The sequence below is a fragment of the Callorhinchus milii genome, unplaced genomic scaffold (assembly GCF_018977255.1).
Source record: "Callorhinchus milii isolate IMCB2004 unplaced genomic scaffold, IMCB_Cmil_1.0 Scaffold25, whole genome shotgun sequence".
NCBI lineage: Eukaryota > Metazoa > Chordata > Chondrichthyes > Chimaeriformes > Callorhinchidae > Callorhinchus > Callorhinchus milii.
This window is the reverse complement of record NW_024704766.1, coordinates 1,868,875-1,882,944: the sequence shown is the minus strand read 5'-3', so window position 1 is coordinate 1,882,944 and position 14,070 is coordinate 1,868,875. Positions and strand designations below refer to the sequence as shown.

Sequence of the window (14,070 nt, the reverse complement as noted above, 5' to 3'; positions counted from 1 at the left end):
ACACTCCCTCTCTCTCTAACACACACTCTCTTTCTCTCCCGCACGCACACACACACACACAAACTCTGTCTCCCTCCCTCCCTCTCGCTCCCTCTCTTTCACGCAGTGCGCCAAGGCTGGAGCTGTGACGGTGAGAGAAGAGGAGGGGAGGGGGAAGGAGAGGAAGTGGGAATGAGAGAGAGAGAGAGAGAGAGAACGTGGCTGAAGCAACCCAGTCTCTCCAGCTCCCGAGCTGCTCAGTGATCCGAGAGAGCGAGCAAAGGGAGAGAGGATAGGCGAGGGAGCAATCCGATGGGAAGTTCGGCTTATTTGCCCACAGCATCCTTTTAAAATCCTCAACAACCTGAACAACTCGAGTCATCTCAGAGCAGTCAGCCCACCGCACAGCGAGTGCGAGCGAGTGCAATTTATCAAACCAACTAAACAAACGATGTTTACATTATTAAATTACAAAGCTAATTCAGCTGAGATGGAACGGGAGCCATTTTCATCAATTATTACTGAAGTGAACTTAATTTTTCAATCAGGAACAAATGGCAAATGGGCCATTGGTGCATTCATAAGCAGTTTTAGCCGGGAATTTGCTAAAGAGTCATTATCATTATGGAATTATAAGTAATTTGCCGCAAAAGGAAAGGGCTGATTACAATAATTACAGCGAGGGTAGATTTTTTTTCTGCTTGAACTCTGCTGCTCCCCAGTCATGAGGCGTTTAATGTGATCAGACTGGTGATGGCCTTAGTTACCGGTTAACGCCAGTCTCTCTTCGTTCGTCCAATGCCCCCAGAGAAGCTTTGGGCCAATTAGCCCAGCGAGGTGCCAGCCTGGCTCGCTCGCTAACGCTCTCCAGTCGCCGAGTCAGACAAGTGTGTGGGTTCAAACCCCCTACATCAGAGGCCTTTGAGCCTTAGATGGTCGCGTGGCGCTATTGTGTGTCAGCCAGGCTCAGCGGTGATCAATACCCACACCGCATCCCTTTACCCCGTACGGCTGCGATACTGCGTAACATTTATGCAACGAGGGCCGGCCTCGTTTCGCCCACAAAAGATACACAGCCACTCCACTTTGCAGTAGACGCAGCGAAGAGCTTTGGGACGTCCCGATGACGTGATAAGGCACTGTGTCAAAGGCAAGGATTATTATTATTATTATTGTTATTATTGTTATTATTATTATGTACAGCGTCACATATTTAGTAAACAGAAAAAGGGAGCAGCGCAGGCGATCGAGAAGCTGAATGTCCCGCTGGGTGATTACAGGTGGTTTACTTTTTTTTTTTAATCGGAGTAAAACATTTGCTCGCTTGCAAACCAACAAGTCGAACGACTCTTGGACAGGTGGGTGGGTGACTGTGTGGGTGGGTGGGTGCATGGATGGGTGGGTGGTGGGTGCGTGGGTGGGTGGGTGGATGCGTGGATGGGTGGTGGGGTGGGTGGGTGCGTGGATGCGTGGGTGGGTGGGGTGGGGGTGGGTGGGGTGGGGGGGTGGTGGTGGGTGCGTGGATGGTGGGTGGGTGGGTGCGTGGATGGGTGGGTGGGGGTGTGGGTGGGTGCGTGGATGCGTGGGTGGGTGCGTGGATGGGTGGGTGGGGGTGTGGGTGGGTGCGTGGATGCGTGGGTGGGTGCGTGGATGCGTGGGTGGGTGGGCGACACAGGGATTTGACCCGTCATTTCAGTCGAGGACACCACCGCTGCAGTAACCCGCCGCGGCCGCCAGAGAGCAGACGAGGTTCCCATTCCAATGCAATGGGCAGGATTTTGGGGGGAAAATAATTCAGAGGTTTTTTTTTTGCAGGTGATTTTTCTTTTGTTTTTTTTCCCTCTCCGCACCTTCTATTTTTGTGGGAAAGCGCATTCCCGGCTCTGTTTGAGCTCCCGGCACTCTACCCCGCGTGAAGGGCGCGGGATAAATGCAAGTTGCGGTCGTTTGGTGAATAAAACGCTGTGAGCAGCTACGGAGATGTATCCCTTCTCTCTAATTAACGCCAGGGACCCATCGCTTTGATAGACACCGAGGCCTGGAACTCCACCTCGTCCCCACACTGTGACGAGGTTTTCATTTTAAAACCGAAGGCGGTGCAGAATTAGAATATTTGATAGCGATCCTTGCATTGCAGCTCGTGCCTTATCCACGTCACTGAGACGTCTCAAAGTATTGGTGATTGGGAGCATCGCTCGGCTCCTCTCTCTCTCGAGCCTTTTAATACATGTGGGTGCAGGTGCTGTTGATCTTTGTGTTGTTGTTGACATGATCGGGAGAGGCAGTAATCTGCTCCAAGGGTATAATAATAATAATAATAATAATAATAATAATAACCCTTGCATTTGATAAAGCGCCTCATCGCGTGGTTAAGATGTCTCAAGGAGCTTCACAGGACATAGTGTTAAGTGGAGTGACTGTATATTTTGTGGGCCAAACGCAGCAGCCCATTGCGCACAGCAGCGTCCCCACACAAACAGTCGTGGATTGAGTGACCAATTTATTTATTTACTTATTTATTTTGGAAGGGACTATTAACCCCGGAAAAGCGATCCGCCAGTCGACTAACAACCGGGTTCCTCCTTACTGCCCGGTAAACAGGTGTGCGGAGTAAGGGAACGTGCCCACCGTTTCGTTCGTCCTGCCGGGAATCAAACCTCTCGCTTGTGAAGCAAGTGCTGTAACCACTGAGCTACAGGATTCCACTTGCCCCGTATTACGGGACATGGAAAGGCCGATTAATTGGACTTGAGGTACAGGTCATCCAATTGGCGGAAAAGGCTCAAAGGGCTGAACGGCTTTGGCCTGATCCAGGTCGGAGAGAGAAGTCAGGGCTCACGAAAAGACAGCTGTTCTCCATTGATACGTGGGGGGAAAAAAAAGACGATTTTCCAGAACTTTCACTCCTAATTGTGAATGAAAACCGACATTAACAGAAGGAGAAAAAGCACAGCGACAGCACACACACTGGGCTCCGCAGCTCACAGTTTCCCTCTCGAAGCTAATTATTTTTATCGGCTTGAGGTATGACTGACCCGCATTTTCATTGATTTTTTTTTTTCTCAATCCACTTACAGTTTTTCTTTTACAGTGTCATACTTCAAGATTTTAATCGCTGACCCTCTCCTGCTGCTCCCGCTGTTCGGCTGCTTGTTTCTTCCGTCTAAAGATAGACGGCTCGTTGTTTCAGCGAGCTGCGGCTAGCGTGACTTGACAGCACACTTCAGCGGAACGAGTAACACGAAGCTTTGTGGTTTCGACCACATTTAACAACGATACTAATTTGGTCACTCAAGCCATACGACTGTTTGCGGGGACGCTGCTGTGCGCAATTGGCTGCCGCGTTCCGCCCACGAATTATACAGTCAGTTGACTTGACAGTATATCCTGCGAAGCGCTTCGAGACGATGCCTCACGATGTGATAAGGCGCTATATCTTTCTGGTCAGCTGAGTGTTCGACGCACGCAGAAACCCATCACCGCTGCTTAAGAGTCTCCAGACCAAACAGAATTTCTGTGCATCCCACTTACATACGGAAATCACAGCGATGGATTGTTGGACTGGAATACGCTCTCTCTCCCCTCTCTTTCTCTCCCTCTCTCTCTCTCTCTCTCCCTGGAGCGACCAATCCTGTTTACCTAATTGCGGATAGTTATAGGCGCAGTTTGGCAAGAGCCAAGGCTTGGGGGGAGCCCAGAGTACGCTTTGGGGTATCTGCTGGAGTCTGAGCTAAAACCGCAGAGCTTGCCATCCGTAGCGCTGTCTGGCCAAGCTTTCCCGCTGCTTGTCCAGCCAGGAACCAACCAACCTACTGTTAGGGCTTTGGCTTACAGGGTTAAACAGGAGCTGAGTGGGATGAACATCAGAACCCAAAGATGCACAGGAAGCTCAGCCGCTGTACACACAGAGCTCACATACTGCAAAGCTATTTAATAAATAGCAATTTGCAAGGCTTATACTCAGCCCAATTGCCTCCACTTTTGGGACTATGACGCATCGCTACTGTGGAGCTCAACACCAGTCAACGGTGCAATGCTTGAACTCCGCATAGGGGAGCAAACTCTCCCCTCAACCACAATATAGATCCCAGCTCAACGACCAAGAGAATGATGGACGACGTGAACACCAATGAACGCTGGTCGCAATAAATTGTGATGCGAGTTCCCCCATTCTCTGCAAAGATTAGCTACTCACTGAGAAAGGATATTTCGATCGACTCTTAATTAGCTTAAAAAAAACAACAAAACAACAAAAAATGATTAACCCAGAGGCCGCGATCGAGATACGGAGCCATTGATCGAATGCGTCAATGATGGGGGCAACAGACTGTCGAGGAACTTCATCCTGCAACAGAAGTCATTAGCAACTCCTGGTTCAATATCCATCTTATCCTCGTCAGTCAGCAGCACAACACCTCCTCAAGTCTCTCTTCATAAGAATGGCTGTACTGCTGCCCGCAAACCGTCTGCCGGGTTCGTCTGCGAAGACGCAACAGCAACAGCAACTCACATACAACGCACGTACAGAGCGTCTCGAACTGCTTGGCAGCGGGGGAGCCCGAAGCCGAGCTGGACACAGTCACTACACTTTCCAGTAAAATCCTTGCGTTTTGATGGCATGATAGGGCACTGTATTGAACGCGAGGATTATTATTATTATTATTATTATTATAATGAGGGGGGGGCTGTTGACAAAACTGTTCGCTGCAATAAAATCTATGAACTGAGAAAAAATGTAAAATATGTAACTATATTTCGTCCAGAAAATACACAGTCAGTCCACTTTACAATGTATTCTGTGAAGCGCTTTGAGACGTCTCAACGACGTGATGAGGCGCTGCGTCAAATGCAAGGATTATTATTATTATTAATATTAGAGTGGATCACTTGACTTGCGGGATTGACAAGGCTCTGTCTCTGGCAGTGATAACACAGAGCCCCTTCAAATACTATCATTAACGCAACAATAAACTTAGGTGAAAGGCAATTTCTTCTGAAAAATCCGTCATCAATCACTTGTGAACACTATCGATACACGGATTAATTATTACCCGGACACGAGGAGTTTGTCCTGGGAATTCTGGCGTGGTTTCCGTGTTAGCTCAGACAATGTCAGCCTTTCCGGCAGGTGGTCAATTTTTTGAATCGAAACTAAAACCAATCTTCGCTGAACCTCAACCCGTCTGACTGACACCAGGCGCTAAAAACTAGCAATCGTTTTGTTACTCCTTCAGGCAGAATGGGATTCGTCCGTGGGATGTGTGTGGAATGCGTGTCCATCTGCGGGCCTGTGTTTGTCTGTGTGTATCTGTTGGGTGGGAGGTTAATCTGTGTGTATGTGTGTGTGTGTCCGTCCGTCTGTGTTTGTATTATACGTACGTACGTGTGTGCATTTGTGCGTTTCTCCGCGTGTCTGTGTGGTGTGTGAACGTCACGTGCGCAGACGCTAATTACGTAACGAACGAAACGATATAATTGGTTGTAGGAATGGCAATTGTAGGACTGGTAATTTTCTGAGCCCAGTGCCAAGAGAGTTACCAACTGAGTCAGGCTGACACCTACCAAGGAGTGATGACAGAGAAGTCTAAATCTGTCACAGAATGATAAATTTAAACCTCCCGAAATATGGACCACAGTGAATACGAGGACAACAGTGAGACAGGCACCGCATCGCTCTCCCAGTGTCTGGCAGCAGCACAGGGCTGGGAGTGGGCAGACAAGTGAGAGAGAGAGAGAGAGAGAGAGAGAGAAAGAAGACTTAGCAAAGAACAAAGCAAAAGAAAAGCTACAAAACTCCTGAAATCCGCAGGGAGAAAATCAGGAGATAAAAGAATGTCAAGAAGGAAAGAGAATCAGAAATGAAACCATCCATCATGGGCCGAAACACAGGTAGGAAAGCAGATAAGGAGTGAATTACAGCAGCGCAAGATGTTGTCCTTCACTTGTTCTTGCTCTCAGTCGGAAGCTCGGATCTGTGCAAAACGAGGGGCACGTCTGTGAGCTGGGTAATGAGCCTCATAATAAAGTCTGGTGGCAATGGAGAAGTCAAGTCAGAACAAATGGAGGCTTTCAGAAAAATCTCAGAGAGACAGGCAGGGCCACCTCGGGTAATGTTTCCTACGTGTTCACGTTAGCAATTCATCCCGCAGTCAGACACCTGGGGGTGGGGGGGCGCACGGGGGCACAGGGAGACACTTTTATTGCGTCCAAGTCAGATGGTCTTGCTTTCGAAGGAGGTGGATTTAATGAGGGCTCTGAGTAGGAGAGGAGGGGCGAGGTTGAGGCGAGGAGAGGAAAGTGCCTCAGAGACGACACACAGTGTCAGAGACAGCGCGAGGATCCCGGGACTGCCGAGGAACACGGCAAATTCAACCGTGAAAACATGCGTGCGCGAGAAACCTTGCGCTGTAGTGTATTGGTTAGAGCACTCGCCTCGCACGCGAGTGGGGGTGGGGGTACCTGGGTTCGATTATTGGGGCAGGGCTAAATATTAGGCAAGTTTCGGAAAGCGATCCCCCAATCCGGGTTCCTACTTACTGCTGGGTAAGCAGAGGCACGTGGAGCTAGACAACCTGCCTAAGGTTTCCACCTGCCCGGGAAATCGAACCCCTGACTTGCTTTAGTCAGTGAGCGACACAACCACAGACGTACACAGTCCTTTCAGGCCTCGCTCCACTCGTGCACGTGGTCTGAACTGCACAGGGCACGTGAAAGGTTCACAAAGCAGAAGCCTCATCAATAGGACGCGCTCAGCTGAGTGAGCATCTTTCTCTGAGCTTCGCATTGACACTCTTTTTTTCCCCTCCCTCCCCCCTCCCTCCCCCCCGTAGCCCGGGAAGATACATATTCGGAGAGCGGAATTTGCACGCCGTTCCACGAAAGGCAGAACCCGCGCGGATCAGAAGGCAGCGGTCGAGAAAGCGGATGGGAACGTCCTACCGCAGCGGACGCCTTTCTTAATTAACACCACACCATCGATTTTACTTTGCAAATTTCCTTTCAATCCGCCATTATTCAGCGCTTATTCGGGTGGTCTGGTCATTATTTGGGTGGTCTGGTCTTCACACAAAGGTTCCTGCAGATTTATTACACTGAAGACCTGAGGGGAAAGATGTATGTGAATGGTGTGGAATAATACATAGGATTCTCTCCTGCCGTCCTGGTCAACAATTCATCCTCTTCCCCACCCACCCCCACCCCCAATAAGATTGGTCGATCATTTCATGGCTGTTTGTGGGTCACTGCTGTGTGTAACTTGACTGCTGCCCACAAAATACACAGTCACCGCACTTTACAATATATCCTGTGATGAAGCGCTTTGGGAAGTCCACCTGACGTGAAAGGCTCTGTACCAGAGAATCGCGAAATATCAGCCGTTAAATGGCTTCTGTCAAATCCCCAAATTTCCACTTTGGGAACATCAGATTACGCAGAACCGAGAATAGAACTTCACAGCGAAAATGGTTCTCTACTACTGAGAGACAGATAGAGGGAGAGAGAGACAGAGAGAGAGAGAGAGAGAGAGAGAGAGAGAAATTAGCCAACTTCACCAATGTGCTTTCAGCTTAAGGGTTAGAGTTCAAACGGCTGCATTAAATGTGAACTTTCATGTACAGCCGATATTAAATTCATCTCAAGTGCCGTGAGGAGGTGACCTGCTTCCAGCCAATGCCACCTCCTCCTCTTTACTAAAGCCTTTCCAAACCAAGGTGTACAAGTGATCAGACCCTATCAGAGCAGACGGGGCAAAGCCTTCGGCAAGTTTCCTCACTCCCTCCGCCTGCATCTGTTTACCAAGCAGTAGGTCGGAACCTGGTTGTTAGTGGATTGGCACATCGCTCTCCGGTTGTAATAATCCCTCCAAACCAAACACGGCTGTTTGTGGGGGACGCTGCTGGACGCAATTGGCTGCCTCGTTCCGCCCACAAAATATATACAGCCAATTCACTTTACAGTGTATCCTGTGAAGCGCTTTGAGACGTCGAGAAGACGTGAAAAGCGCGATATCATATGCAAGGATTATTATTATTGTTGTTATTGCTGACCGAGCCGGGCTAATTGTGAATCTGCCAAATGGTTTCGATCAGTTTTTTTTTCCGCACAGTGCGACGGTCTTTGATTCTTCGCCCCAGGCTGGCGAGAGAGGAACTGCCTGCTCGGGGCTGTCTGAGGGATGCACTTCAAAGGTTGCTGCTGGACGCTCAATCTTCTTGAAGTTCCACTTTTAATAGCCCCGCACTCCGCCAAGTTGCTAATCCTGCTCCCGTGATACTTGAACTCCATTAGCTATCTCATCCAGCAAACATTTCAATCAGATCTCGGCAGCGCTGCTTCCCGAGGAAAGAGACGAACGCCGGGCCTTATCTCCTCTGCTCTCTTTCTGGTCTCCTCTTTATCTGGAACTTTATGATAGAAGAGACGTATATCCGTTGTCGTTAGGAGCTGTGTACAGATCGGAGGAGGAGAGAGGAGAGGGAGGAGCAGAGAGGAGGGAGCAGAGGGGGTGGGGGGAGAGGAGAGAGGAGGTGGGTGCTTGAAGGGATACCTGCGCGAACCAGATTTCCGTCTGTACGTAATTAACTGGAAGCAATTGTATTCATAGGGTCTATAGAGAGAGAGAGAGAGAGAGACCACTTTACCCAGGGCCTCAGTTTGCTCGTGTGAAGTTAAATTTGTTTTACCCCAATACAATACTAACCTTCTCTGCGCGACATGTGGGCAGAGAGAGATAAACGCGGCAGCTGCCTTCGACTCAGGTTGTTCAATCTGAAGGTCCTGATAAGGCGGCTTATTGTGATTGTAATTGCCGGGAGAACGGGCCCCTTTGTTTCCCTGGCAGGTACATCCATTATCTCTGGCCCCGGAGCTCCAGGCAGCCTGAAAATTAATTGTCTTCCTCGTATCTTCCCTTTGTTCGGGGCGCCCGAGCGCGATTTCAAGGTGCCGAGAGAGAGAGAGAGAGAGAGAGAGAGAAAACCATTGCTTTGGCGTGGGTTTAGGAACCGCCTTCGCTGCGTGGAGGTCAGGGACAGCGAGCGAGAGCGGGTTTACTCTCTGTGCAGCGGGCGAGACTTTCCACCTCGTTGGCATTGCAGTCCGTGTAGCGGATGGTACGCTACGTAATAATAGAACCCTACCCTTCCACAATGCGGTGCCCCAAACTGCACAGCAACAACAACAACAACAACAACAACGTGTATTCGCAGAGCGTAGCCCCCTTCGAAGTGGGGCAGTGCCAGTTTCCCCCAGCGCCACAAAACCCCCTGCGTGGCCCCAACCCCTCTCTGCGTTAGCGGGCGAGGCATTGACTCGAACAGACACGGAGGAACTTCAGTCCCTTAGTGACTTGCTGACCTTGCCAGGGAGGCAGGAAGGATGTGAACATTTCCGGATTTTTTTAAAAGAAATATATATATACACATATATATATATATAGACGACAACAAACTTTTTATCCTGTATAACTTATTCCGGAGTTGTCTCCAAACATCAGCGTGTCTCAGGCTCCGAGTTTCAATCTGAACATCAATTTCCAGCCCAGTTGTTGAAACGTGGAGGTTTAATGGGCCGCACTGAATCTTTAAGGGACCTTGAAACAGGGATGCAGCTGGAATATTTAAAATTGGTTTCTTCATGATAGATTCTATTTATTAGAGCCAATAGATCACAGCTCCTCGGTCTCTCCCACACACGGCAGACACACACGCATACACTCTCTCTCTCTCTCTTTCTCTCCTGGCTTCCTCCAGCTCCAGTTAATTAAGCAAGATTACAGTTCAAGGATTACTGAAAAGATTTATTCAGTCTGGGCTGCGATAAATTATATTTATGTTGTGTTTACAAAGCACTTACACGACAAAGCAGTCAAAGTAATGTTGGCTTGTATCTTCAGACCAAACATGTGTACTTAAAGCATCTTTGTGAGACGCCGGAGTATATCCTTTAAGGTAGTAATAATAATAATAATAATCCTCGCATTTGATATGGCGCCTTATCACGTCTTTCGAGACGTCTCAAAGCGCTTCACAGAATGCACTGACAAGTGAATTGACTGTGTGTTTTGTGGGCGAAACGCGGCAGCCAATTGCGCACAGCAGCGTCCCCACAAACAACTGCACCACAACAACAACAAGATTCCATTTATAGAGCGCCTTTCACGTCGGGAGGACCTCCCAAGGCGCTGTACAGTTGGGTCAGGACCCGAGCATTGGGGGTGATGGTCAGGGTGAGGGGAGGGAAGGGAGGGAGCGAGGAGGGCTAATGTCCGTGCGTCTGCTACACACGCAGTCAGGCACAGGCTCCCTGCTAATTATTTGATAGAACTGATGTGTGCGGGCGGGTGTTTACTGTGAGCGGGCGTTTATTGAGTGCTATTGTGAATGGGTGTTCATGTGAGTGGGTGATCACTGTGAGCGGGTGTGGGTGTGCTTACTGTCACTGGGTGTTTGTCATTGTTTGTAGGTGTTTATCATGTGCAAGTAGGTTTTATGTTATCAAGTTGAAGGTGGAGCAAATGCCACCTGACTATACAAAGGAGTAGCGAGGGGTGAGAGCTTAATCACAACGCCAACAGTAATTATGGAAACGAGATTAATTACAAACAAATGCCGATATTCAAAACCACAATCCCTATCTCGCCAAACCTGAAACTAATTACTCTCCCGGTCGGAGAAACAGATTAACGAATCAGGCCGATTAGCATGTGAAAGCCGGCATAATTATGGCCAGAAACTGGACTCCCTTTGTCGTGAAATTAACCATCGCCCTAACCTAAAGGAATTGTACCCCACGCGCCACCGCAAACTCAGCTGTTCGCAGCCTGCAACAAACCTGGCGGAGCATGACACCGGGCCGGGGAGGGGAGGAGGTGACTGTAGGCGCGGTCGAAGAAGAAGGTCTTCAGGCGGGGACCTGAAGATGGGGAAGGAAAGGGGGCAAGCCGGAAGGATTGAGGGAGAGTGTTCCAGAGTTTCGGGGGCGTAATGGCTGGAAGTGCTGCCGCTGATGGTGGAAAGGAGGGCACGAGGGACAAGCAGAAGGCAGTCGTTAAACCCCGGTGAGCTTAAATTGGAGCGAGCGAGAGCGCGGGCGGCGGGGGGGGACGAGAGAAGGCTGCGGGGTGTCGGGAGTTCAAAGCTCGTCGCAGGCAGTCACTTTCATGTAAAATGATGAGAGAGCAAAGCCACGCTCTGTAAGGAGGGATGCTCACTCTGTGCATGACACACCACGCCGAGGCCTACAACTCCTCCGATCAATAACCTTGACAAGCTTGCCCCGAGCCCAGCAATCAATGCTCTAAACGCTTAGAGTTACAAGTGCTGCGCCTACTTATCCTTGGCGTGCGGAGATGGGGGAAGAGAAAAGCTGGATCCATTTCATGTGAAGTTTCGCTGCTTCACGGTAATTATTGTTAAGCGTAGTGACTGCTTTTTTTGATGGCAAATCGAGCCACCGTTATCGTACAGAAAGGTGCCGCATTCTACGAACGTTTCGCCCACAAAGTACACAGTGAATGCGCTCTACGTTAAATCATGTGAAACACTTTGAGGCCTCTCGATGACATGATAAGGCGCGTCATCAAAAATGCAAGGATTATTATGAGTGAGCAATTTATCTTTGCTGGGCTTCAGGACTCAGCCTGGTTCAAGGAATTAGAGAAAGGTTTAGGGGAAAGAAAAGGCAGGAGGAGTATGGTATTAAGAGAGCCAGCACAGGTACGGTAGCTAAATAGCCTCTTTCAGTCCTAACTATTTCTATGGTTCTGTAGTCATGCAAAGACTTAATGTTGAAACAGTGAACGCAGATTAGAGTCCTGGAATATTAGCCCAAGTCTCGTTGAGACGTTCAAACACACACAACCTCTGACCCACATAATGCAATTAATTAACAGCGACCGCGGGAAGTAGGTTCATTTCAGCTTTCAGTGATGTTCGCGGGAGTCAAGAATCAAAGGGAAATGTAATTAGGGAAAGCAGAGAGAGGAGAAGTTAACCAGGGAGACCAGGCCGGCAAATAACTGGGGCTAATTTTGCGACATCTCATAATTATCGCATCTAACCTGCTTTGAAACGCTGCAAATTTCACCCGGAGTGTGGGTGTCAGCCTGGCTCAGTCGGTAGTGTTCTCGCCTCTGATTCAGAAGGTCGTGGAGTCCTGTAACTCAGTGGTTAGAGCGCTCGCCTCGCAAGCGAGAGACCTGGGTTCGATTCCCGGGCAGGGCGAAACGATGGCTCAGTTTCCTTACTCCACCCGCCCGATAATAAGCCCTCAAGAAGAAACAAAGAATAATAATTTGGTCACTTCAATCCACGACTGTTTGTGGGGAGGCTGCTGTGCGCAAACGGCTGCTGCATTTCGCCCACAAAATATACAGTCAATTCACTTTACAATATCTTCTGTGAAGCGCTTTGAGACGTCTCAAAGACGTGGTAAGGCGCAATATCACAGGCAAGGATTGTTATTATTAATGTTATTATTATTATCTCCTCGTTGATTTCTCTCAAAGCGCTTCACAGGATATGCCTTCAAGTGGATTTGACTGTATTTTAGTGAGCAAAACGGTGCTCAGAATCCAAGTAACACAAAGCTCCCTGTTCATTTTATTCAACTTTTCCTTGTGGCAAGTCCTGGGGTTTGACACCAACTCAGTATCAGAGAGGAACTTGCGCACCATAGGCCATGAGCTGCACAAAGGGAGGTGGTAGACTACCATAGGTTTCTCCTGTCAAGAAAACACTTTGCTCAGACATAAGTACAGGCAACGATGTCTATCAAGCATTTAATTTAAGACTAAATATAGGTTCCTGAGTAGACACCTGCTGCACGGAGCACTAATTCACAATGCTTCGAGATAAAAGGCAGCCTTGCAAAGCACTCCTCACCCTTTCTTATCTTCCAATTTGATTCATACAATAAAAAATAAGTGAACTAACGGCTCCCATGTTAATGAATTGTGCTCGGGAATTGTGTCAACGCTTTTGTTTGATAAGGAATAATAATGTGGTAGTTAATGAGTCAGACGGATGTCTTCGTTGAACCGCTTTTTCGGCTTCAAGTCCGGTGCAAATCGGCGCTTGAGGAAGTTTTTATTTGGTGTTTTAGTTCAATGCCAATGACGTCGTGTGTCTGGTGTCTGACTCAGTGGAAACAGTGGGCGTCTGAGGTAATGGCACAGATCCTTACATTTGATTTACTGTCTTTCACATCTCAGGGCCTCGGTTTAATGCTGCCAGAAACCAGAGGGTACATCGACACTCATCCACACCTTATTGGAGCTACGTAACCTGCCATAATATAATACCAGCAGGTCACCCCAGCCCCACGATGCCGTTGAACCCATGACCTCAACTCAGGTTTGTACTTTGTTCCGGATGGAAAACACGATAGTACAAATAGCAGCAATAAACCTTCAGCAAATACAAATCGGCCTTTGAGGAACAGTAGCAGTGAACGTATATTCCGGTCACTCTCCCTCTCCCACACACACACACACACACGCAACGAGGAGAAGCTCTGCTCTGCATCTCGCCAGCTCCGACCCGCAATCCCACCAAGTCCTTCTCACTGAGGACGTTTTGCTTGTAACCAAATTAACCGCTACAAGGAACAATTTGGGGGAAAATTCTACCTTCTCCGGACATACACGCGCGAACCCACATCGAGTTGGCTTCTTTCCAAATGACTGCAACGGTTATTCTTGTCCGGTCAAGCTTCTGTATCAAGGGCGCTGTGTAAAATCTACCATCTCCGCGAATACGTGTGTGGACCCTGTTAATTAAAATCCCGTGGAAAACACACCCACCGATTCGGTCTGCGCCATTGCAATCGCATCAGAATTAGACTGGAAGCGTGACTCCTTGATGAGAAAGGGCTCGAGGCCCTTAACACTGACTGCATGGGTGGCGGAGCTGAGCAAGACAGTCATCAACAACAACAACAACGAATTACATTTATATAGCGCCTTTCAGGTCGGAAGGACGTCCCCCAAGGCGAATGTCTCAGTCGAGTAGAACACGTCCAATGCAGGAGCACAGAGACAATTACCCTTCAACCCAAATGGATTGGAGCACCTGAAATCTTCATTCCTCCTTC

General features: G+C 48.8%; 1 protein-coding gene across 6 annotated transcripts in view; it reads right to left on the bottom strand.

The window, feature by feature from the left end:
• Nucleotides 1–14,070, bottom strand: part of LOC103180278 (opioid-binding protein/cell adhesion molecule homolog) — a 546,144-nt gene that overhangs the window by 39,793 nt on the left and 492,281 nt on the right. The gene's annotated exons all lie outside the window — the stretch shown is intronic.